This window comes from Canis lupus, chromosome 9 (assembly GCF_003254725.2).
Source record: "Canis lupus dingo isolate Sandy chromosome 9, ASM325472v2, whole genome shotgun sequence".
NCBI classification, from domain to species: Eukaryota; Metazoa; Chordata; class Mammalia; order Carnivora; family Canidae; genus Canis; species Canis lupus.
Window position 1 is genome coordinate 2,580,108 of NC_064251.1, and position 22,256 is coordinate 2,602,363.

At 54.7% G+C, this 22,256-nt stretch overlaps 1 protein-coding gene and 1 long non-coding RNA gene across 7 annotated transcripts in view; one reads left to right on the plus strand and one right to left on the minus strand.

Annotated features, from left to right (window-relative positions):
• Positions 1-6,881: 6,881 nt before the first annotated feature.
• The window catches only part of RBFOX3 (RNA binding fox-1 homolog 3), a 446,986-nt gene continuing 431,611 nt past the window's right edge, over positions 6,882-22,256 (plus strand). For 2 of the 6 annotated variants that reach the window (XM_025468214.3, XM_025468216.3), the window contains exon 1: positions 13,030-13,932. The gene's annotated coding sequence lies outside the window, so the exon portion shown is untranslated. Of the gene's footprint in view, positions 7,031-13,026; positions 13,933-22,256 lie in introns of those variants that run through there. The other 4 variants (XM_025468215.3, XM_025468222.3, XM_025468223.3 and 1 more) reach the window with 3 other exon arrangements.
• On the minus strand, positions 7,946-12,674 carry LOC112672887 (uncharacterized). Its single transcript, XR_003144582.3, has 3 exons — positions 12,537-12,674; positions 8,851-12,411; positions 7,946-8,590 (listed from the first exon to the last, which is right to left on the minus strand). It is a non-coding gene; the product is annotated as an uncharacterized LOC112672887 (long non-coding RNA).

The window sequence follows — 22,256 nt, forward strand, 5'->3', positions numbered from 1 at the left end:
AGAGCCAGGGCTGCAGGTTTTCTGGCTTCTCCGGCTCAGCCAAGACCCGAGTGCTCTCGGCTGGGAAGGGCTGGGATGACTCGGGCGGCCCCCGTCTGCTCTCCAGCACGTCCTGACCCGCTCCGGGCCGCTGGGACCCGCTGGCCGGGGCGGTGAAGGTCAGCACGGCAGGGATGTGCCCCGGGTGCCCCGCACACCCGCCCTCCCAGCCTCCCCGCCGCCAGCCTGGCTGCCCCCTCCCAGCCCCGTCGTCTGGGTTCTCACTCCTCCTGCCCCTTCGGGGAAACGAAGGTGTGAGGGCGGCTGTGGGTGACCCGGCGCCGTCCTTTCTTGCTTTGCCTCGATGCTTTTTAAAAAGCCACAGCTCTGGGGTGAGAAAAAGCGAGCCTGTATTCTTCTACTGTGAATGAAGCCCTGACGACGTCCCGCTGCACGGATGGACCTGGAAACGTGCTCCAGGAATGGAGCCAGACACAGCAGGGTGCACGTGGTGCGAGGTGTCCGGGGCCGGGGGATCATGTAGACAACCGCAGGCCAGCGGCGGCCGGGGGGGGGGGCCGGGGGACCGACTGCTGACTGGGTCGGGGCTTCCTTCTGGTCTGATGAGAATGTTCTGGAACGAGACAGAGGTGGTGTCTGCACAGCACTGTGAAGGCACTGAACGCCCCCGGATCGTACACTTTAAAATAGTTCATGTAATGTTAAGTGGATTTCACCTAATTAAAAAAAAAAAAAACAAAAAAACAGAACCAAACCACTTTAGACTCTCATTTCCCCGCCCCCTCTGGGGGGCCGCTGGGAGAGGTGACTTGAACACGTTGGCTGATTACTGTCAAACACCCACCACCCCTTGGTTGGCTGCCCCGAGGTGACCTTGCTGCTCCAGGCCGCGTCCGGGGCTCTGAAGGTGCTGGGGACAGTTCTGTGGACGTGCAGGCTTCATCCCGGGGCCGAGAGTGGAGACCAACGCAGGTGACCCTGCCCCGCTTTCCTGACCCTCGGCTCCTCTCAGGGTGCGGCTGTGGGTTCCAGCTCCGCCCCCGGTGCCCCGTCCCCTCCTGCCTGCAGACCAGGAATCCAAGGGCCGCCAGGTGGATACTGTTGCCATGTGCGGGGCCGGGAAGGACAGGAGGGGCCGACATCAAGGTAAGTGGGGACGGAGGTCCAGGCAGGGGAGCGGGCCTCAGGGCAGCAGGGCCAGGGGCCAGGGGCTCTGGGGGCGCCACTCCATGCTGCCATATCAGGGGGTCACCAAGTGCCAGCTCTGCAGTCTCAGGCGTCGTGTGTGTGTGTGTGTGTGTGTGTGTGTGTGTCTGGGTGTGAGAGCTCCCTAGCTGAGTGCCCTCGCCAACCTCCAGGGGCATCTGCACCCCGGAGCAGCAACGGTTAAGGGGTGCGGGCAGTGCAGGTGTGGCGGGGCACAGGCTGAGGGAGGCAGCGGGAGGGATGGATGGACAGGGGAGGGAGGAAGCAGGTGTATCACCGCGTGTGCGTAAATTAGGAGCTAGGGAGCAGAGAGACTCCGATGCCCTTCTGAGACTTGCCCCATGTCTCTTTTATGACACCTGTGAGTCCCTCCCTTGAGTAGCAGGGATGCTCTGCTGAAGAAAACCCCGTGAGCAAAGTAAGTCCTTTCCCCGCGGCCCGTGTGGGGGCCATGCAGCCGGCGGGGCTTGTCTGCTGTTTTTACAGAAGGACGAAATGTTCTCGCTCTTTGTCCCCTCCTCTGACTTGTGAGCTCGTGTGGCCTCAAGAGACTCAGTCTGGAAGACGCCGCTGGTGCCCTGAGCCGCCAGGTGCCCGCCGAGATGTGCCCCTCGGTGTCATGGGGATGTGTGTATGTAAGGGAGCGCGAGGCTTCTTCAGAGGCCCAGGGAAGCAGCCATGCTCGCTGCCCGGCGGACTTGGGGTGCTCACTGTCACCCCTCTGTTCTTCCCTCGTGGTGCAAGGCTGGGGATGGTGGAGCTTTCCACGACAGAATGATGTTGGCGCTCAGTGTCCAGGCCCCTACTCTGTGGGCTTCTAGAATGCAGCCAGAGTTGGTACGTGTGGCTGGAGCGCCGAGGATGTGCTGTGAGGACGTGGGGTGGCGGGGGTGGGGGGGTACTTGGAGGTTTGAAGACCCTTCTATGGTCTGCGCCTGAGCTCAGAGAGCAGGCCGTGGAGAGTCAGGTCAGAGGAAGTTTCCAGGCCCTGCGCGTTCCCCCCCCCCGCCCCCCGTCGTCCTCCTCCTCTTCCTCCAACACACAGACCTTCCCTCCACCCCCCCTCGGCACCTGTCGCCAACTAGGCACTGTGTCAGGAGTGTGTTTTCAGATAGATCTGCACAAGCCTGGGGGGCAGGGGGGACGAGGTGTGTCTGGAGGTGTCCAGGATGGAAAAGGACGTGAGGCTGTTCGGATAAAGAAACCCATTAGTATTGGGGGTGATCCCTGGGTGGCTCAGCGGTTTAGCGCTGCCTTCGGCCTGGGGCCATGATCCCAGAGTCCCGGGATTGAGTCCCGCGTCGGGCTCCCTGCATGGAGCCTGCTTCTCCCTCTGCCTGTGTCTCTGCCTCTCTCTGTCTCTCTGGGTCTCTCATGAATAAATAAATAAAAATCTTAAAAAAAAAAAAAAGTAAAGAAACCTATTAGCTGTGTCCTGAGAGGGTCAGGAAGTGGCCTGTCGGCCCAGGGGCACGTCCCGCTGCTGGGCTTGGTGCCGTGAGTGCACCACCGTGTTGCTCAGTGTGGACTGCGCTCCTCTTGGAGGCTCGTTTGTGGGGCGTCCCCGGCCCTGGATGGAAGGGGTTGTCATCACATGAGAACTGTGCTCTGACGCTAGTTTTCCACCGGTGTCCCCGCTAACGACGGGCGGGGGCAGGAGAAGAGCGTCCTGGGGGCTCGGGGCCCTGGTGGGAGGGGAGCCCTGGCCTGTGCTGAGCCCCAGACGAGGTGCCGCGCCACGCGCTCCCTCCTGCGGGCCCACCAGGTCACCAGTGCCCGGGAGCTGCCAGCGCCAAGAGGCGGAGGTGCCCGAAGCCGGTCAGCAGCCCTGAGCCCGAGGGCCTGGTGGGATCCAAGTCCTTTAGGGCACGGGAGGGGGCTTGGGGGCCCCTGGCTGCCGGGTTCTTCCTGGTGTCGGAGACATGGTGGGGCCCTCGGGTCTCCATGGGCCCGGGGCTGCTTCTGGGAGGCCTCCTCCCACACCTCCCTTCCTTGCCCCTTCTCTTCCGCACCGTCGTCCTGCTTGCCTTACCCCCTATGCCCTCGATTCCGGGCGCGCCTCGTCTTCCACTTGGGCCCCTGCTACGGCCTCCCTGTGGCCCCCGGCCCTGAAATCCCATTGTTGTCACAGGAGTGAGTCGGTCAGAAGCAGAGCTACTTCCACGGCATGCCGCTGCTCAAGAACATTCGGTGGCTCCCCATTGCCTAACAGAAGGAAGCCTAGGCTCCTTGGCAGGGCCTTGGAGCCCCTCCGATTGGCCCTGAGTTGACTATGGATGTGTCCTGCCTCATTTCCCACCCCAACCCCACTCCCCGTCCCCACTCCCTGTGGCTGGAGTTAAACAGGATGGCCTGATGGCACCTCCCACTGGTGTCCACCCTGCACGGGCTCTGTGCTGGAGAATTCTGCATAGGAGGCGACATCCCAGTGGTCTTCCAGTCCACGCGACCTACTTTCCCCTTCCCCTGAACTCGGGGTGTTTACGGGCTGGGTCGTGCTGCGGGCAAATACATTTATTCAACAAACACCGCTGTGGTTCAGCCCGTCCTGAACTTTCCTGGACCGACTCCTGCCACACGTTGTCAAACCTCCAGCGTTTTCAATGCGCGTTTTCATCTCACGGTGTTGCGAGCAGGCTATTGGCTCACGTTGGAAGTCCCACCCTATGGGACCTAGGGTTTTCTTATCCTTCCATCCTTTTGTTCTTTAGCCCACTACGTGCTTGCGGAGTTCCTGTTCTGCACCGGGCGCTGGGGGTATGGCGGGGGCGAGCCTGCCCCCGATCTCCTGCTGTATGAGGCGAGGTGGGCAGGACCCCCCAGCCTCAGCACTGTTGTGGTGAGCATAGAAAGGTGCAGGTGCTAGGAAGCAGGTGAGGGGGGCTGTGTGGTCCTGGGGTGTTGGGGGCCCCGTCTCAGTGGAGGGGAGCTTCAGCTGACATTGGAAGGATGGCCGGGAGTGGGAGCATCTGGGGAGGCCACCAGGCAGGAGGTGTGTGGAAGGCAGGAAGCATGTCCCAAGGGACTGGGGCAGCCAAGGGCTGGGTGTCACACCATCGGAATTGCCTCTTGCAAAGGTGACCCCCCCGCCGAATCCCGCCCACTGCCTGTTTTTTATTGGCACCCAGCTGCGCCCATGAGTTTATGGTTTGCCAACAGCTGCTTTCTGGAAGTGGAATTGTGATCCAGGGGCCGTGTGGCCCCCAGTGCCCGACGTATTTACTTGGACCTCTTATGAAAGCGCTTGTGGGCCGCTCTGTGACAAAGCTGCGTGGGTTTGGGATGTCCTGGAAGCAGATCTGGGACAAGGGCGTGGGCACGGGTCTAACAGGTGGAGGACTGGGCTGCAGGGCCTGGGGCTGGGTGGGGTCAGGCCGGGCAAAGGGTGCACGGGGCGAGTGGTGACCCTGACCCGGCTCTGAGGGAAGGCCTCTGTTCGGGTCCGACAGGCCTTGACCACCCAACTGTTCTGGAACCTTCCTTTTGTTTCTCCACGAGACTGGCTCCTGGTCTCTGCAGCTGTGTTGTGCTCCACAAATCTTTCCCTCCGGGATTTGCTGACGAGACTGGCAAGCATGTTCACCTTGCTCCCAGATGTGGTGCGGGGTGTGGAGAACTACGGTTCCCGGAGTGTTGGTCTCCCCAGCCGGGAAGCTGCTGCTTACCCCATTCCTCGTACGTCCTGCAAGGCTGCACTAGTCGTCCCAGCAGGACATGGCACGGGGGGTGGGTGGGTGGGGCTGTTCTGCATCTCCACAGGCCCTTCGGGATCTCTCCCGGAGATCATCAGCCAGAAGCTGAGCCTGCTGTGGTGGGGGTCAGTGTTTCTCCCTGCAGAATGACTCTTGCCAGGTGCACGGCCTGGAACCTTCCTTCCTCACCCTGGACACAGTGCAAGACAGCCCGATGGGCACCCCGGGCTGGAGGAAACCCAGAGGGAATCTGCTTTATGAATTCCCTGTCCCTTCACTTCTTTCTAAAAAACACCATTATTGAGATGTGATTCCCATGCACACGAGTCACCCTAGACACACTGTGGTGTTCTAGAACATTTCTGTCACCTCCAAAATTGATGCTGGAAGGTCTCATTGCCCCATTCCCCCAGCCTCTGGCAACCACTAATCTACTTTGCCTGTAGCTTCCCCTGTTCCGGATATTTCACATCAATGGCATCCTATGCTATGTGGCCTTTTGTGACTGCTTTTTCAACTCAGCCTTGTGTCCTCGAAGCTCACCCATGTTGTGGAGGTGTCAACGCTCCCCTCCTTTGCTTGGCCACATAATACTCGACTTCACTTGCCCCATTGCTTCTCATGACCATCACACACTCTTTGCTGAACCAGCAACTGCTTAAAACAGGGATTGGCAAATATTTTCTGTAAAAGGCCAAATAATAAATATTTTCATGGCCTCTGTTGCAACTGCTCAGCTCTATCGTTGTGGCTCACAAGTAGCTGTAGGTGACCCATGAGTCCCAGTAAGACTTTATTTACAAAATCAGGTGGTAGCCAGATTTGATCCTCGAGCCAGTTTGTGGAGCCAGCATAAAGGATTCTCACAAACCTGCTTGAACCTGGGTGTCCGTAGTGTGCACCTCCACATTCTCCACCCCCTGGTCCCACCTGCCCCCGTGTTGGCAGCCCATGTCCCTGGGAGTGTGCCCTCCTTTCCTGGCACATATTCCTACTGAGACAACCACCGGAAGTATAATGTGTTGGCCAGAGGTAAGAGCACTGGCCAACAGTGGACAGGACCAGGGACCTGAACGTGCTGGGAACGTGGGTGTGCACATGCATGCATACGTGCATGTGTGCTACTTTCTGCAGCAGGCTGGGGAGGCAGCTGGGCAGAGGACAGTGGAGCCCTGCAGGGGCCAAGGGGCTGGCCTGAGGCCAGAGGAGCCTGTGGTGGGCTTGGGGTGGGCAGGTGCAGTGGGACCAAGGGGGCTGGGGCGGGCAGAGGGGACAGGCTGGGCAGAGCTGCGCCGAGGCCACTGTGCAAAGGCCCTGGGGTGTACCGAGCTGAGGGAACACGTTGGGTTGTCCTGTCTTCCTTGTGTGGTTGTGGACCAGACACTTCACCCCTCTGAGCCTGATTTTTCCCGTGGGGCTTCTCATTCCACTGGGACGGTTGTGAACACAGTTGAAACGCCGCAGCTGTGCCTAGCAGAGGGTCAGCATGTGTCTCAACTGCTAACGACGATGCCTCCTACTCACTGCCCATGGAGGGGGGCGTCCCACCCCTCGGATAGGACGCTCACTTCAAGGACCTTCCTAGTAACAAATCTCTCCTTCCTTTGGATAACTACTGACCTTGGAATTATTGTTCCTTCCTGGGCCCTAGGAGGTTCTTTGTTCTGGAATGTAACACTTTACAGATCTACATTTCCTTAACTAAACCGCTGGACCTCCCTTAGAACTAGGCGGGTTCTGGGATTCAGCTTGTTTGGATTTTGCATGTCTACATTTCATTAAGAGGCTCAGCGGATCTGGGGCGGCACTTGCCACCATAGGTGATTTCTGAGACACAAGCACAGCTTGTCCGTTGGAGGAGGTCACCAGAGGATGTGACCCCTGGTTGACCCACAGGCTGGCCCTGGACAACCAGAGGCTCTTCTCCATGCCCTGCGCCCTTGCGTCCCATCCCCCATCTGCCACCCCTGCTGCGAGCCATCTGCAAGGACGCAGCCCTGAGAAGGTGAGGCTGAGACTTTCTAGACAGTGCATGTGACTGAGCTCAGTTATGGCCCCTCCATGAACTTCAAGGATTCTGGCGGTGGGTGTGGAGACATGCTCATCTGGCAGCATTCAAGACCAGCTCCACGGTAAGCCCCCTTGCTCCTCATGCAGGCACCTACCCATCTGAGTGGCCCTGCTCTTCCCCTGTGCTCATGACACAGGCCTATTTCAGATTTCCCTGGGAGGCTCCCAAGGTGCAAACCAACACAGTCCCAACCAGTGAAGGGAGTGATGCCCCCCAGGCCACTCAGGTGGGGCTCTGATGGTGGTGGCAACATGGAGAACTTTCTATGTGCCAGTCACTGGGATTTCTAGGTGTTGCTTCACCGAGTCCACCGGTCACTCACTCTGGGGGTGGGGGTGGGGGAACATGGTTATTGCCCTGGGCACTGGGTCCCAAGATCAGCTGGCTGGGGGTGGGGGGGCAAGGAGTCTGTCCCCAGGCCTGGAGAGGCCCTTCTTGTCCCCCTGCCTGCTGTGGGAACTGTTCTGAGGTGAAGGCTTTGCCTCCAGCCCTGGGGTCTGGGCCAGCCAGGCACTCAGCAGCCTCAACAGACCCAACATTTAACGTGCATGCCGAGCATTTCCTGCTGGCCAGTCCTCTTCCCGACGGCAGCCTGGCTCGCGGAGGCTGAGCACTCAGGCCCATGCTGATGCCATGGTCAAAATTGGCTTAGAATTCTGGTTCAGAATTCTACTTGGATTCTAAAGCTCCTTGTTTGCTGTACGGTCCTTCCGTGAGTCAGATCTGGTCCTTGGAGGTAGGCCTGCTTTGTGGAAATAGCCAAGAAGCATTTGCATAACGTAGTTTCAGAAAAAGGTAGGGAAGGAGAGGTGCTAATGAAGCCAGGAGACACGTTCCTGTTTGTGGCTTTTAGATTGGCTCTGAAGCCTCCTGGAAAAGATGTCTCTAGATGTTTTAAATAGACAATACTAAACAACAAAAAGTGGGCCCACAAAGTGATACAAGTGCTCTGAAGGGCAAAACTCTACTCCATGTCTGAGTCCAGTTACTTTTATTGGAAAATCTGGTCATTTTGTTATGGCTGGAGGTCATGTGCCAGGACAAACCCATTTCCTCACATGAGGGGCTTGTGTCTGGGGCTTGCTGGCCATGCCCATGTTTGTCTGAGCTCCGTTCTGAGCCAAAGACTTTGGGGTTAGATCTATAAAGTTTTCACAAAAGGGTCAGGCATGGGGGGTAGAGCCTGTTAGATATGCCATAGTCAATGTTCTGACGCCTTGCTCATGGGCTCTAAGCAGGTGTGGAACTAATTTTCCCAGCATCTTTCTTTTTTCTCCCTCTACCCTGTCAGGTCATTGTTCTGGAAGACTTTTCCCACTGAGCACAGTCTCTGGAGGATGGTCCTGAGGAGTTTAGGTGCTCTGGCTACATAAAGGCAACAGGTCCTGGAGAGCTAGAGACCCAGGCATGGGTCCTGGCTGTGCTGCTTAGTACACATGTCTTGGGGGGTGCACGGCACCTGTGGGGCTCAGTTTACAGGTCTGCACATTGAGTGCTCTGGGTCAGGAACCTGGGAGTTCTTTGCCAGCTCTACAATTCCATGATTCCATCTTTGTTTCGTGCTCTTAATTATCCTCCTGACAAAACTTTTAGCATCCTCTGGATTACCTACTGTGCGAAGCTGAAAAGAAAAAGAACAGTATTTATTTCAAATTTATACCGTTTTACTCACTTATACAAGCCACACAACTTGTACAAATTGGTGAGACTTTCCTGTACAGGTGCCCCAACATTTATTTTTGAGAAACTAAATTAACTTTAAACAAATCAAGGTAAAAAAAAAAATAAACAAATCAAGGTGTATGACAATAGTTTTAAAAGTCAAATTGTACCCCAAGGTTGGATCCCTTTCTACCCTTAGCTGTTTCTGCTGGCATTCACCTCCTGTCTTTAGTCCAGCCTGTTGTAACAAATTGTCGTAGACAGAGTGGCTTCCGGCAACAAAAGTTTTGCACAGCTCTGGAGGCTGGGAGGTCCGAGATCAAGGCGCTGCAGACCTGTGTCTGGTGAGGGCCCATTTCCTGGAGTGGAGACGGCTGTCTTCATGCTGTGTTCTCACATGGCAGAGAGCAGACAGCAAGCTCTCGTGTTTCTTCCTGCAAAGGCACTGACCTCATCATGAAGGCTCTAGCCTCATGACCCAATCCCCTCCCAAAGGCCCCACGTCTTTTTTTTAAGATTTTATTTATTTATTAATGAGAGACACAGAGAGTGAGGCAGAGACACAGGCAGAGGGAGAAGCAGGCTCCCTACAGGGAGCTCGACGCAGGACTCGATCCCAGGACCCCAGAATCATGACCTGAGCTGAAGGCAGACGCTCAACCACTGAGCCACTCAGGTGTCCCCAAAGGCCCCACATCTTAATACTATTACGCTAGGGGCTAAGATTTTGACATATGAATTTTGGGGGATGTAAACTTTCAGTCCACAACCCTTCTGTATTTTCAAGCATTATGTATACACTGAAGTTTCTGGACATCAATTTTAGATTTCACTTTTGAGCCTTCTTTTATAGTAAATCAGGTTTTTAGCCTACTCACACCCCTTCCTGATCTTCCAACTTCACCAAATGATATCTCAGTTTTTGGTTAAATCTACACACAAGTTTTATTATGACTAATATAACTACAGATTTTTTTCATATGACTTAGAGTTTATAATTGTTTAGGCTTTGGTGTACCTTCCAACATGTTTTTCTATGTCAGCTTCCACAAGGTCAAGCCTGTTGATAGTTTATCAGCCCTCTTTTCTCCCTGGAGATGTTGTTCTGGAGCCCTCTGATACCTGCCCCATATGCCGTACCCTCTAGGGTGCCACATGGTTCTGGCCCAGAACTTTCCTTTACTCACTCCTGTGATGGGAGTTCATGCTTCCTGGATCTTGCTGCTTTATCTTCTTTCCTACCTAGTCTTAGTGGAGTTTATTCTCTTGTAATATCCTCAGATGCCTTATTCTCTTCTCATGTTCAGTTCACAGCCTGCTTGAGTATAGACTCCTAGTTTTGAAATTATTTTTACCTAGGATTTCGAAGGCACTTTTTCCTACTGCATTCAGGTTTCCATGCTGCTATTGAGAAGTCTGATGCCATTCAGATTTTTGATCCTGTTTTATGACCTAATTTTCCTCTTTCTGAAAGCTTTTATCCTCAGTGTTCTGAAATGTCAGAAAAGTATGCCTTTGTTCTTTTATTGTTTGGAAACTTGGTGTGCTCTTCAGTCTGAAGGCTCGTGCCCTTCGGTTCTGGGAAAATTTCTGGTGTTACTTCTTTGATAATTTTATTCTCTTGATTTTCTATGTGTTCTTGTTCTGAAACTCCTATTTGTCAGATGTTGGATCTCCTGGCTTCATTACCTAACTCTAATTAGAAAAAAAAATCCCTATCGTCCACTTCCTTGACTTTCCATTCTGCTTTCTCGGAAACCTTCTTAGCTTTATTTTCCAGTGCTTCTACTGACTTAGATTTATGCTACTGTATTTGTAACTTCTGGGCATTCCTGTCTCTGATTGTTTCATCCGTGCCGTGCTTTACCTCGTCTTAGGGAAATCTTTGGGGGTTTTCCTCTCTTAGCAAAGTATGTACTTATACTAGTTAATAGTGCCACATAATAAATTATTCCCACAGTTTTGTGACTTAAAACAATAAATGTTTCCTACCTCACAGTTTCTGTGGGCCAGAAATCTGGAAGGACCTAGTGGTTGGTTCTGGCCTGGGGTCTCTCATGAGTTTGTGATATCAGCCAGGACTGGACTGACTTAAGGCAAGGATGGAGATGAAGGATTGCCTCCCAAGTTCAGTCATGTGGTTGATGGCTGGAGGCCTCCATTCCTTACTACATGGGCTTCTCCATATGGCTGCTCAACATGACAGCTTTTTCCAAAGTGAGTTATCTGGGAATTGTGGAGGGGTAACTAAGATGGAAACTAGTGTTTTTTATAACCTAATCTCAGAGGTAAGTATCTCTTTTGTGTGGTCTGAGGACCACACACTGAGTACCAGGAGGCAGCCAACCTGGAGAAGGCTGGCAACCACAGCACTTGCTCTGAATTTCACCCACTTGTTTTGGTTTCTGTTGTTCATCCTGAAGACTTATCTCAAGTATCTGGTGATCTATATCTATCATATTTAAGAGCGAAGCATGCAAGCTGATTGGAGGCTCTGTGTGCGTGCTTACATGGAGAACTTGTAGACTGTCTCCCAAATGGAGGATTTGAGGGCAAGCAGTTTATCTGGGAGGTGAAGGAAATCCTAGTAGGGTAGTGAGTTGTGGAACACAAGGGAAGGCCAACAAGAAAGGATGAGTTTTGAAGCCAGCTAGTACGGTGTATGTTTGGAACCTGGTCCTGCAGAGAACTCTGAATATAGTGCAAAACACACTCCTCAGAATTACTCCACCTGCATGATGATGGAGCTGGGCTATGCCTTGACTTTTCTGAATCACTGATTGAACACTATGGGGTAGGGGAGGGTAAATGTCAGGACCCGTCCACCTGCTACAAGAAGGCAGAGCAGTCTTCTGAGGTCTTGGGTGACTCTGCAGGCATGAGATGCAGGCACCACTGTTGGAAGTCTACTGGAGGACTCTGCAGCAGCTAAGGTCCGAGCCACTGGGCGAGCACTGACATTGGCCATGGGATTTCCTGCAGGGTGAATGGTGGACAACTTGCTTTTTAGTTTGACTTCCAAATGTCAGTATATTTGTAGGCCTTTTCTCTGCAGGAGCTTTTAGTCTCTCCGGAGAGGGAGCCTCTGACCTCTTGCTGAGGGTGGCATTTAGGTCTGGCTTCTGGTGTTCTGGAGCTGGCAGGAGGGGCTGGCTGGCCCCAAGAGTGTGGACACTCCTGTTCAGTCCTCCTCTGTTCAGCACTGGGCCCGACCCCACCCTCTGTGAGCAGATGTCCTGGAGTCTGGGCGTCTCTGGTCCAGGCCCCCAAGAATGAGCCTCAGGTCAACCCCAGGGCGGGGGCACCTCATCCTTTGGAGGGTGGGCAGGGTCCACATGCCTCCTTTGGACCTTGCAGCATCTGTGCCTCACTTCAGCCTTCAGAGTACTCAATTTCCATGATTCTGGGTAAGTTCTTTGGGGGACAGCAAAGAACTTTGTCCCTGTCCGTTGCCAGGTCACCCGCCCACCCCATCGGCCTCCCCATCTCTCCTCCGGTGTGTTTCTGCTTCTCCACCTCTTTGTTTAGGAGATTGTTGACGGAATGGATCAGAGAGGTCTCATTCGCCCGTTTCAAACCGCAGTTTCCGGTCTTTGGAAACTTGCGGTGGAGTTTCCCGTAGAAAAGTTGTTTTCAGTAAGATACGAAGACGCTGGATGGCCCGGGGGGCTCCGCGGTTTAGCGCCGCCTTCAGCCAGGGTATGGTCCTGGAGTCCCGCGTCGGGCTCCCCGCATGCAGCCTGCTTCTTCCTCTGCCTGTGTCTCTGCCTCTCTTTCTTTCTATGAATAAATAAATAAAAATTAAAAAAAAAAAAAAAGATATAAAGAAGCTGCCGGATTAGTCAACACAGAGTCAGCCCGCTCAGCCCACGGTGTATCCCAATCAAGGCTCGTTCCTCACTCACGTCGAGTCCGATGTGGGCTGCGCCGCCCTCCTCCGTCCGTTGGGGCCGCCGTCTGGAGCGCCACGCCGCGGTGGCCCGCGTGAGCCGCACCGGGGGTCGCGGTGGTGTGAGGGACCCGTCCGCCATGCGGCTGTGACCCGCCGCCAGGGACGCTGGGAAATCACCACGAAGCATGCGCGGTTGGAGGGCACGTGACTCCGTCCTGCCGCGAGGGAGGCTGGGAAATCACCACGAAGCATGCGCGGTTGGAGGGCACGTGACTCCGTCCTGCCGCGAGGGAGGCTGGGAAATCACCACGAAGCATGCGCGGTTGGAGGGCACGTGACTCCGTCCTGCCTCGAGGGAGGCTGGGAAGCCACCGTGACCGCGTGTGCCGGGACGGCTTGCCCACGTGTGCCGATGCCCCGCGCGCGTGTGCGGCCTCCACGGTGCCCTCCCGCCCCCGAATCCGGAAGTGCGCGGACCTGGAGGAGGCGACGGGCCGGCGGCGGGCCCCCTCCACGGCCTCCGCGGTGAGGCTGCCCGGGGCGTGGGTCAGAGCTCGGAGCGCAGGACGTGTACCTCCACCGCCTGGTTCTTCGGTGACCTGCCGTGTGGGCGAGGCCTGCCTGTAGGCTGGGCTGCTGGCGGGGTCGTCGCTGCTCGCGGCCCGCACCGCCGCCGCCCTGCGGGTCTGTTCCCGGGCCCAGCGCGGCCGGCTCTGTGACCACCTGTGCGCCCCGGGGCTGACTGCTGACCATCTGCGCACCCCAGGGACCAGCTCTGTGACCACCTGTGCGCCCGGGGCTGACTGCTGACCACCTGTGGAGCCCAGGGCCGGCTCTGCTGACCGCCTGTGCGCCCTGGGGCTGACTGCTGACCATCTCTGCACCCCAGGGGCCAAGTCTGCTGATCACCTGTGTGCCCCGGGGCTGACTGCTGACCATCTCTGCACCCCAGGGGCCGAGTCTGCTGATCACCTGTGTGCCCCGGGGCTGACTGCTGACCATCTCTGCACCCCAGGGGCCGAGTCTGCTGATCACCTGTGTGCCCCGGGGCTGACTGCTGACCATCTCTGCACCCTAGGGGTCGGCTCTGCTGACCACCTGTGGATCCCAGGGCCAGCTCTGCTGACCACCTGTGCGCCCCAGGGCTGACTGCTGACCATCTCTGCACTCCAGGGACCAGCTCTGTGACCACCTGTGCGCCCCAGGGCCGACTGCCGACCACCTGTGGATCCCAGGACCGGCTCTGCTGACCACCTGTGCACCCTGGGGCTGGCTCTGCCCGCCACCTCTGCACCTCCAGTGGTCTCTGTCCGCCACTTCTGCATCCCCGGGGCCAGCTCTGCTGACCACTGCGGCACGCCCTGCAGTTAGCTCACACCCACTGTGCAGACATGTCAAGGTAGGGGAAGGTAAGACATGAGTGACACTTGTGTGTTTTAATGATTGAGGGCTTGCCTGGTCAGCACTCACTGAGCAATGGTGCCGGGACAGCTGGGGAGGAGGGTGTGTGCATCCTCAGGAAGTCTCCCAGGCCCTCTTGGATTGGTGTGATTGGCACTGTGGGAAGGACAGTTCTAGCCAGGTTGCCGTGGGACAGTCTTTCAGGATGGGTGTCAGGCCACTGTGAGCTTGAGGGTGGAGAGCCCCCACTGTGGACTCATGCCACCCCTAGCCCTCAGACCGTGGCATGACAGAGGGTACTGTGGGTGTGAGCAGTCTCAGGCAGTGTGAGGTGGGGAGATGCTCAGGAGAGCACTGTCGTTGGGGCCGGAGGGATGTGGTGGAAGAGGCAGCGGGCATAGCACTGTCTTGTTACTAACATGCGTGCTGACTGTGGCTCGTGGAGAATCTATGAATAAAATTTGGGGGCGGGATCCCTGGGTGGCGCAGCAGTTTGGTGCCTGCCTTTGGCCCAGGGTGCGATCCTGGAGACCCGGGATCGAATCCCACGTCGGGCTCCCGGTGCATGGAGCCTGCTTCTCCCTCTGCCTGTGTCTCTGCCTCTCTCTCTCTCTCTCTCTCTCTCTCTGTGACTATCATAAATAAATAAATTAAAAAAAAATTTGGGGGCAGGATTGATCGGAGTTAATGATAATTTGAGCCACATGTGCTCCCCCTTCCTTCCCCATCGCCCTCCCACCACCCTCCCTGGACCCTCTTCTTTTGGATTGGTATTGTGCTCCTCACTTTCTGAGTCCTCCAGAAAGCAGTGGTCTCCACAGCTGAGGTTGGGCTCCCTAGCCCTTCTGTGGGTTTAGGGAGGGGCCCTTGATGCCCCAACAGTGGGACAGTGGACGGGGTGTTCAAACCTTCTGTATTCCTTTTCCAATTTTCAGGTGTATGGGTGGGGAGAGAGTGGTCCAGACACGTGTCATAGAGGAAACCACCACAGGGCCTCCCATCTTTTTGCTCAACTGCTTTGTCGAGATGTAATCCACATACCATACAACTCACCGTCTGAAGTGCACAATCAAGTGGTTTTCAGAATGCTCACAGAGCTGTTTCGGGACCACCGCAGTAGAATTTAGAACAGCAGAACTTTCATTGCCACCAGGAGAAACGTCATACGCTTTAGCTGGGACTGCCATGTCCCCCCTGGTAATAGGCCAGTCTACATCTCTGGGTTGGCCGGTTGTGGATGTTACATCGGTGGAAGTGGTCCCAGATTTCTCACCTTAATTTCCTGAAAGGAGTATGGGAGTGGTTTTTCCTCCTCTGTTGGCCATGCTAGTCCTGTGCTGGGAGGCCCCCACCCTGGACAATAGAGCTGGGCAGGAGTTGGGGGTGGGGCAGGGTGGCCCAGGTGACAAGTGAGTGGGGTGGGTGAACCCCAGAGAGCACCAGGCCCTGGTCTGCGCCAGCTACTGGCAGCCCAGTTCAGTTGGGGAGGCAGGGCTGGTCGGCTGAGTGGTCTGCATGGCTTGTGCCCATTTGGTGCCCTCAGGGGATGTTTTCAGGACCCGGAGATCCCAAGGCTGGGAGTCACGGTACTGGCTGCAGGCTTACCGGCATCTAACAGTGACAGCGTGGGGAGAGGCGGCTATGTTTAGAAATAATTACTCTGTTTTGTGCAGAGGTATTAAGGCATCCTCCCTGGCAGTTGCAGGAATTAGCTCAAGGCATCACTGACAGAGCGGTGGTGACTGTTGTCGGCTTGGCCTGCTTTCGTTACAGACACGGGCTGCGTGGAGGCAGGGAGAGGGGCAGAGCACCGGGAAGCTCTGGGGAAGAGAAAGCCGTCGGCTTTCAGAGAAATTCATCATCCTGAGAGCCTTTACCGTGGATGTGTAGTCGCTCTGCAGCCGGGCACCCTCAGAGGGACGCTGACCAAAGCCATTCATCAGACACATGTTTACTAAAGGCGCCTGAGTGCTGGACATGGTTCAGGGTGCTGGGGCTATAGCTCAGGGATGAACAAAGTCCTTGCTCTCATTCTAGTGGGGGTGGATGAGTGCCCCACCCCACCCCCTGCAGGTGAAAACAAAGTCAGTTCAAGTCAGGCCGTTCTCTTTGCTAAGGCAGCGCTTGTGCAAAGACCTGAGTGAGGCCGGTGAGTGACCTCGGGCAGAGCATGCCAGGAGCTGGATCTGCATGTGCCAAGGCCCTGTGGCAGCAACATGTTTGGCAGGATGGAGGGGCAGAGGGGAGCCACAGGTGAGAGATGTCAGGGGGGACCAAGTGGTCAGATTGGGTTTAATGCTTAGATCAAGAACTACTCACTTTCACTTTTTTTCCCCACTTAAACTCAAATGCAGTTGGCAAGTAATAAATCTGTAGTTTAATGAGTTTTGCCCCTTGATGGTCTCTCTGCCTCCTCCTGAGGTTGCCTTGGCTCTGGTTTATAGCACCAGATGGTACGTGGCCTTCTAAAACCTTATGCACGTGGAAGCACACGGTATGCACCCTTTGGTGTCCAGCTTTGCTCCCTTGGTGTAGAGCATTTGAGATCCATCGTGTTGTTTTATTACTGAGTGGTGTTCGTGGTATGATGGGTGGTCATCCCCCTTCCTGCTGAGACCCACATGGTTGTTCCAGTTTGGGGCAGTTATGAGTGGAGCTGTGATGGATGCTCCCACGCACACCTCTGTGGCCTTTTCTCTGGGTGAGATGGGGGCTGCTGGAGGGTTTTTAGTGGAGGAGGGACCTGATCTGACCTGGGTTTGACTCTGGCTGCTGGGTTGAGAACAGAACGCAGGGACGGGTGGAAGCGGGGCCACCTGTGCAGCACCCCTGCAGGTACATGATGCAGCTTGAAGCACGTCAACACGTGGGCCTCACTCAGGTCCTCCCTCTCAGTTCAGGGGTCTGGGTGCTCATGAGTGGTCCAGGAAAAGCCAGGGAGGAGTCCTCGTTTATTCCTGGAGTGTGAATGATCCCCCTCTTCTTCCATTCAGAGCCCTGGGTCCCTGCAGGGCCATCATGTTTATCTCAGGGTGACCCCAGACTGGGCCTTGGAGCAGGGGGCCCTATGCACAGGTCAGTTGTCTCATACATCTGTTATGCACCCCTGTGAGGTGAATGCCATCCACTGTGGTGTGGTCAGTGTGTGTGTGCACCTCCCTAAATTCATAGGCCCAAATCCTAATCCCCAGTGTGATGGTATTGGGTGGGGCCTTAGGGAGGAGCCCTTGTGAATGGGGTTAGCATCCTTAGATAAGGGACCCCAGAAAGCTCCCTCACCCCTCCTGCCTTGTAGTGATACAGGGGGAAGACATGGGCTGTGACCCAGGAAGCAAGCACCCATCAGACACGGACTCTGCAGGCACCTTGATCTTGGATTTTGAGCTTTCGTTGTCTGCTGTTTATAGGCCCACCCAGCGCGTAGTGTCCTGTTACAGCACCTGAGCGGGCCTAAGACACCTCCTTAGTAACTGACGGAGAGACAAGGGGTCTGCACTGTTCTCTGACCCTTGCCTCTGGAGGACCAAGGTCCCAAGTGCTTGGATGATAAAGGATGCTCTCAGCCGGCCAGAGCTCCCTGGTGACCTAGAGATAGGCTGCAGGCTCTTTGCCTGGAGGTGGTTTTGTGTTTCAGGAAGAAACAACTGGTCTTTGCTGGAGAAGAAAGGTGGGGATGACGAGCCCGTGTGGCGAGCACAGTCGTGTGAGGGCCTCGTGTTCTCTCTGTAGCGCCCGCAGCAGAGGAAGGGGCTTGGGGTGGAGGGCAGGTCCTGCTTCTGGGGGCCCATCGTTGCTGCTGGTTCCTTGCAGGAGAGTGCTGTGCCTGCGGCCCTACAAGGCCCAGAGGAGCAGCTGGGATGCCAAGCATGACATTTGTAGGGGAAGCGAGGAGCCAGAGCTGGGGTGATGGGCACCCTGGTGCTCCCCGTGTGGAGAGGGCCTCCCTCCACCTGCCGCCCACCGGCACCTTCATCTTTAACCTGTTTTCTCTCTCTCCTTTGAGTCTCTGCTCAGTTTTGCCCCTGGCAGGCTAGTTGGCTTTGGGTTTCGTGAGGTTTTATAATTTACATGCCTCCCCCCCCACACCCCAGGTGAATATTGGGAGAACTTTTCATCATCACGTTTCCCGACAACACTTTCCAGTGAGCCATCAGTTTCTGCACAACACCTGGCATATGCAAACTCTGTTTTCAAGTACAGCCTGGGCTCAGCATATGTGACAAAAGACAGAGGGCGAGTTTTCTAAGAAATCAGTTGTGCGTTTTGGGTACGAAAGAGCCAGGTGGAGGTTTCTTTTCACGGGCAGGAGGTGGGGGAGCAGGAAGGAAAGATACTAAAATCACCAGCCGCTTGAGCAGGAACGGGGAGGGCGGCTCTGGATGAAAGGGGCAGATGTGGAGGGAACCACTTGCTCTGGGGGAGCGGGTACCAGTCTGAGTCTGGGATGTCAAAGATAGCAGGGCCTCCCGCCACTGCACACAGACTATGGCTCACGTCTGCCCTTGCTTGTTGCCGTTCTGGGCTGTGCTGGGGCATCTTGCTGCTCCCTTCGTCTTGCCCATCTGCCCCAGTGGGGACCCCTCCCCAGTTAGCAAGGCTCTGTTGCCAGAGCTCAATTCCAGTTGCTGCTGCCACCGTGCCTCCCTTCACTCCTGGCCAGGTGACATTGCGTCCTTTGTGAAGGAGGTCCCTGTGGTCCAAGCGAGCTGGATGATGTTGGGCGTGCAGGGAAAGCAAAATGCCCATGCCCGGGACCCCAAGAAGTAAGAAGAGCAGGGGCAGCACCAGAGAGCCAAGCAGGGTGGGGAGCTGTGTGCACCCTTATCCTGGCCCTGGGGTCACCTTTGCTCCCGAGAGGCCTCCCTAGCACCCCTGGCTGTGCTGCGCTGCTGCTGGACTTCCCGGCAGGAGGGCTAGAAGCAGTGACTGAATGAAGAGGTGGTCAGAATGGGTGAGGATGGATTGGGCGGGGTCTGTGCTGGTGAGTTCTGAGCCTCATCTGGGGGCTGCATCAGGGAGGAGCAGGCTTCATCCTGGTGGTGATGAGCTGGGTGGGGCCTCCCTTGAATCCAGGTTTTACAGCAGTTTTAGAGACTTCCCAGTGCCTTTATCTATCGAGGCGTACGGTTCAAGCTTTGGACACGTGTGGAATTTACATTAACTCTTTTTCTGGCCGTTTTAGTGCTGTTTTTTCTCCTGCACACATTTGTGCAAATTTGGGAACATGACGAGGTTTCCTTTTCTCTGATGCACATTCCTTGCAAAGGGATAGTTTGGACTGCTTTTTGGAGGTAACTTCGTGTCTGTGTGTTCTTTGCTTGTGCTGTTTTGATGATGGGAGACATTCTCATTTTCCTTCTATACTGACCTGAAACTGAGTCATTCCCCCTGCCCCCTGCCCTGCAAAGAAAAGTCAGTCAGGAACGCAGTGTCTTACAGAATCGACCCCTCCCTCTCCTCCTAGGATGGCAAGCACCAGGATTTTACTCCTCAGCAGTTTCTTGCCCCAACTAGTATGTGGGCGATAATCCTGTTCAGAACAAGGATCAAAAAAAAACTGTTCTGGAGTCTGATTATTTATTTTCACAAAATGCCAGGTGGCGTCAGCCCAGCTCACAAATCTCAGCTCGAGGGATACAGCTGAGTAGCAAAGAATTTGATCTTGCCCAAAGACAGGTCTGGGCTTTGCCCTTGGCCCTTGGAAGGTCATCTCTAAGCCCTTGGAAAGTCCTGGTCTTGGTTTGTCTGGGGTGGGGTGGGGTTGGGGGCCTTGGGCCACACCAACAGAGCGATTTAAGGTGGAGCTGGGGGCCACAGCATTGTGTGACATGGGCAGGGGGTTTTGGTCGCATGGTATCAGCTTACCCTCCAGAGGGGCTGGAGATTGAGGTCAGCCATGAATCACGTGCCTCCATGGTGGATCCCAGTAGACTCTGGACCCTGAGGCTCGGCGTGCTTTCCTGGTCGGCAGTGCTCCGTGTGTTAGGTCACACGTTGATGTCGGGAAAGTGACGCTGTCCTGGCTCCATGAGGGAAGGACAGTGGAAACTGCAGGAAGCACCCTGCCCACTTCTTCCCTTGGTTCACTTGAATCTGTATCCTTCCCTGTAGTAAACCGTCATCATGAACATAACCGCTTTTGTGAGCTCGGTGTGTCCTTGTAGCGAATTATCCAACCCCAGGGTGGTCTTGCACTTGGTGTCAGAAGTGAGGGTGGTCTAGGGGACTGTTCCCTGACTTCACGCGGGCATTACAGGGGGTTCCCTGCAGTTCCTGCGCCCCTTGCTTGTCCTGGACTTGAGGGCTGTCCACCTGGTCTCTTTCCTCTTGCCAGCCCCTCCTCACACCGCAGCCAGAGTGAGCTGCTGGAACTGGCAGTCCTGAAATCCTCCACTGGATATCTCTGCACAGCCTCTAAAGGTTTGTTCATGAGCAAAAACCCGGCATATTCTGGCTTGTACTGACTCTTCCCCTCGGCCCTTACCTGTCACACTCGAGTTGCCTGGGTCCCCTTTGATTTGTCAGGCACCCCGAACTCTTACCTGCCATGGATCATGCTCATCTCTTGGGCTCTTTTCCCTACTTTTTTTTTTTTTTAAGGTATTTATTTATTTATTTATTTATTTGAGAGAGAGAAAATGAGCATGAGCAGGGGGAGAGGCAGGGGCTCGATTCCAGGACCCCGAGATCATGACTTGAGCAGAAGTTGGATACTTGACCGACTGAGCCACCCAGGCGCCCCTTCTTTTCCCACTTTGAGTTAGCATCTGCCTCCTTGGGAAGACTCACAGGGCCTTAGAGAGGTGGCCCTGCTCATTTGCCACCTCTGCAGGTGTTTCTGGTCTCCCCAGCACTCCCTCAGTGTGGACTTGCACACTTACATTGTTCCCTTGTCTCTCGGTCATCTGTGCTTTCCGTACTGGGTGTTCCTCAAAGGCAGGAACCTCAGGGGTTTTATTATTTCTTAAATTTTTTTTAATGTTTCAATTTTTTTCTTGGGAGTTTTACTTGTAATTGTGGATCTTGTACCTACATCTCAAGCCTGCACTTGTTGGAACAAGAGACCCTCCTTACATGGTGAACCTTCCCTCACCACCAGCTGGTGCCCCAGCCCCCTTGTTCAGACTCCCCAAGTCTGGTCCCCAGCACAGTCCTGTGGGTCCTGCATCTTCCCTCTCCCTGGGGGTCCAGTTTTCCTTCCCCTTTCCTGGCTGGATTATGCTGTGACTTAAGCTAGCTACAGGCCGAGAGGCCAGGAGGGTGGGTGGAGGCAGCTCCCGGTTCAGCACACGTTGTCTTGGGGGGAAAGAGCTCTGCATTGTCTTCAAACAGAGAGAGGTGTGCTTTTCTATGTGTCCATTTTTGGTGTTTGTACTCCCTGGGGTTTTTGCTGCTGCTTGCTTGTACTCTGGAGCGTGGTCATAGCTCTTTGCATCAGTGTGTAGTTGTTTTTCCCTTGTTCTTATTTTTCTCGGGAAAACAAGCCCTGAGACCTTCTAGCCTTCTGTCTTGCTGACATCACTTGAGACCCTTTCTCCCCAGTGGCCATGCCCATGATCGATCGTGGTGAAGATATTCCACGTACATTTGAAGGGAATGAGTATCTGCATGTTGGGTGCCATGTTCTGTAAACGTCAACTTGGTGAAGTTGGCTGATGCTGTTGCTTAGATCTTGTATCTCCTTACCGATATTTGGTTGACTTGTATCAGTTGCTGAGGGAGAGGTGTTGGAATCTCCAACTATAATTGTGGATCTCTCCCTTTAATTCTTTCCATGTTAGCCCACTACTTGGAGGTTCTGCGACTAGGGATGTGCATTTTATAGTTTCCGAGCTGGTTAGCTGTCTTCTTTCGTTATGGAATGTCATTCCTTAGCCCTCTTAGTACCTGTTGTCTTCACATCTAGTTAATCTGAGGTTACTACAAACTCAGGAAAGCCTTCTTATACTTACTCTTTGCATGGTGTGTGGGTTGTTGTTGTTGTTGTTTTTTTTTTTTTTACCATATTTTACTTTGCGTCTGTCTCTGCAGCTGATGACCTTTCCTTTTTGCTGGAATAAGGTTTAGTCTGTTTACATCTAGTGTGATTGTGGATGTGGCCAGAATTAAGTCTCTTGGTTTACTGTTTGCTTTCTGTTTGGGTTTGCTGGTTCTTGTCTGTTTGTACCTCCATTTCTACCTTCATTGTGGTGACTTTTGTATGTGTTCATGGTCCGATTTAATTTGTTTATTGACTTTGTCATCTCACCTGTTGTACTTTTTTTTTTTATCAGTTGCTCTAGCGATTGCTAATTTTTTTTTTTGCTAATGATTTTTTTTAAAAAAGATTTTA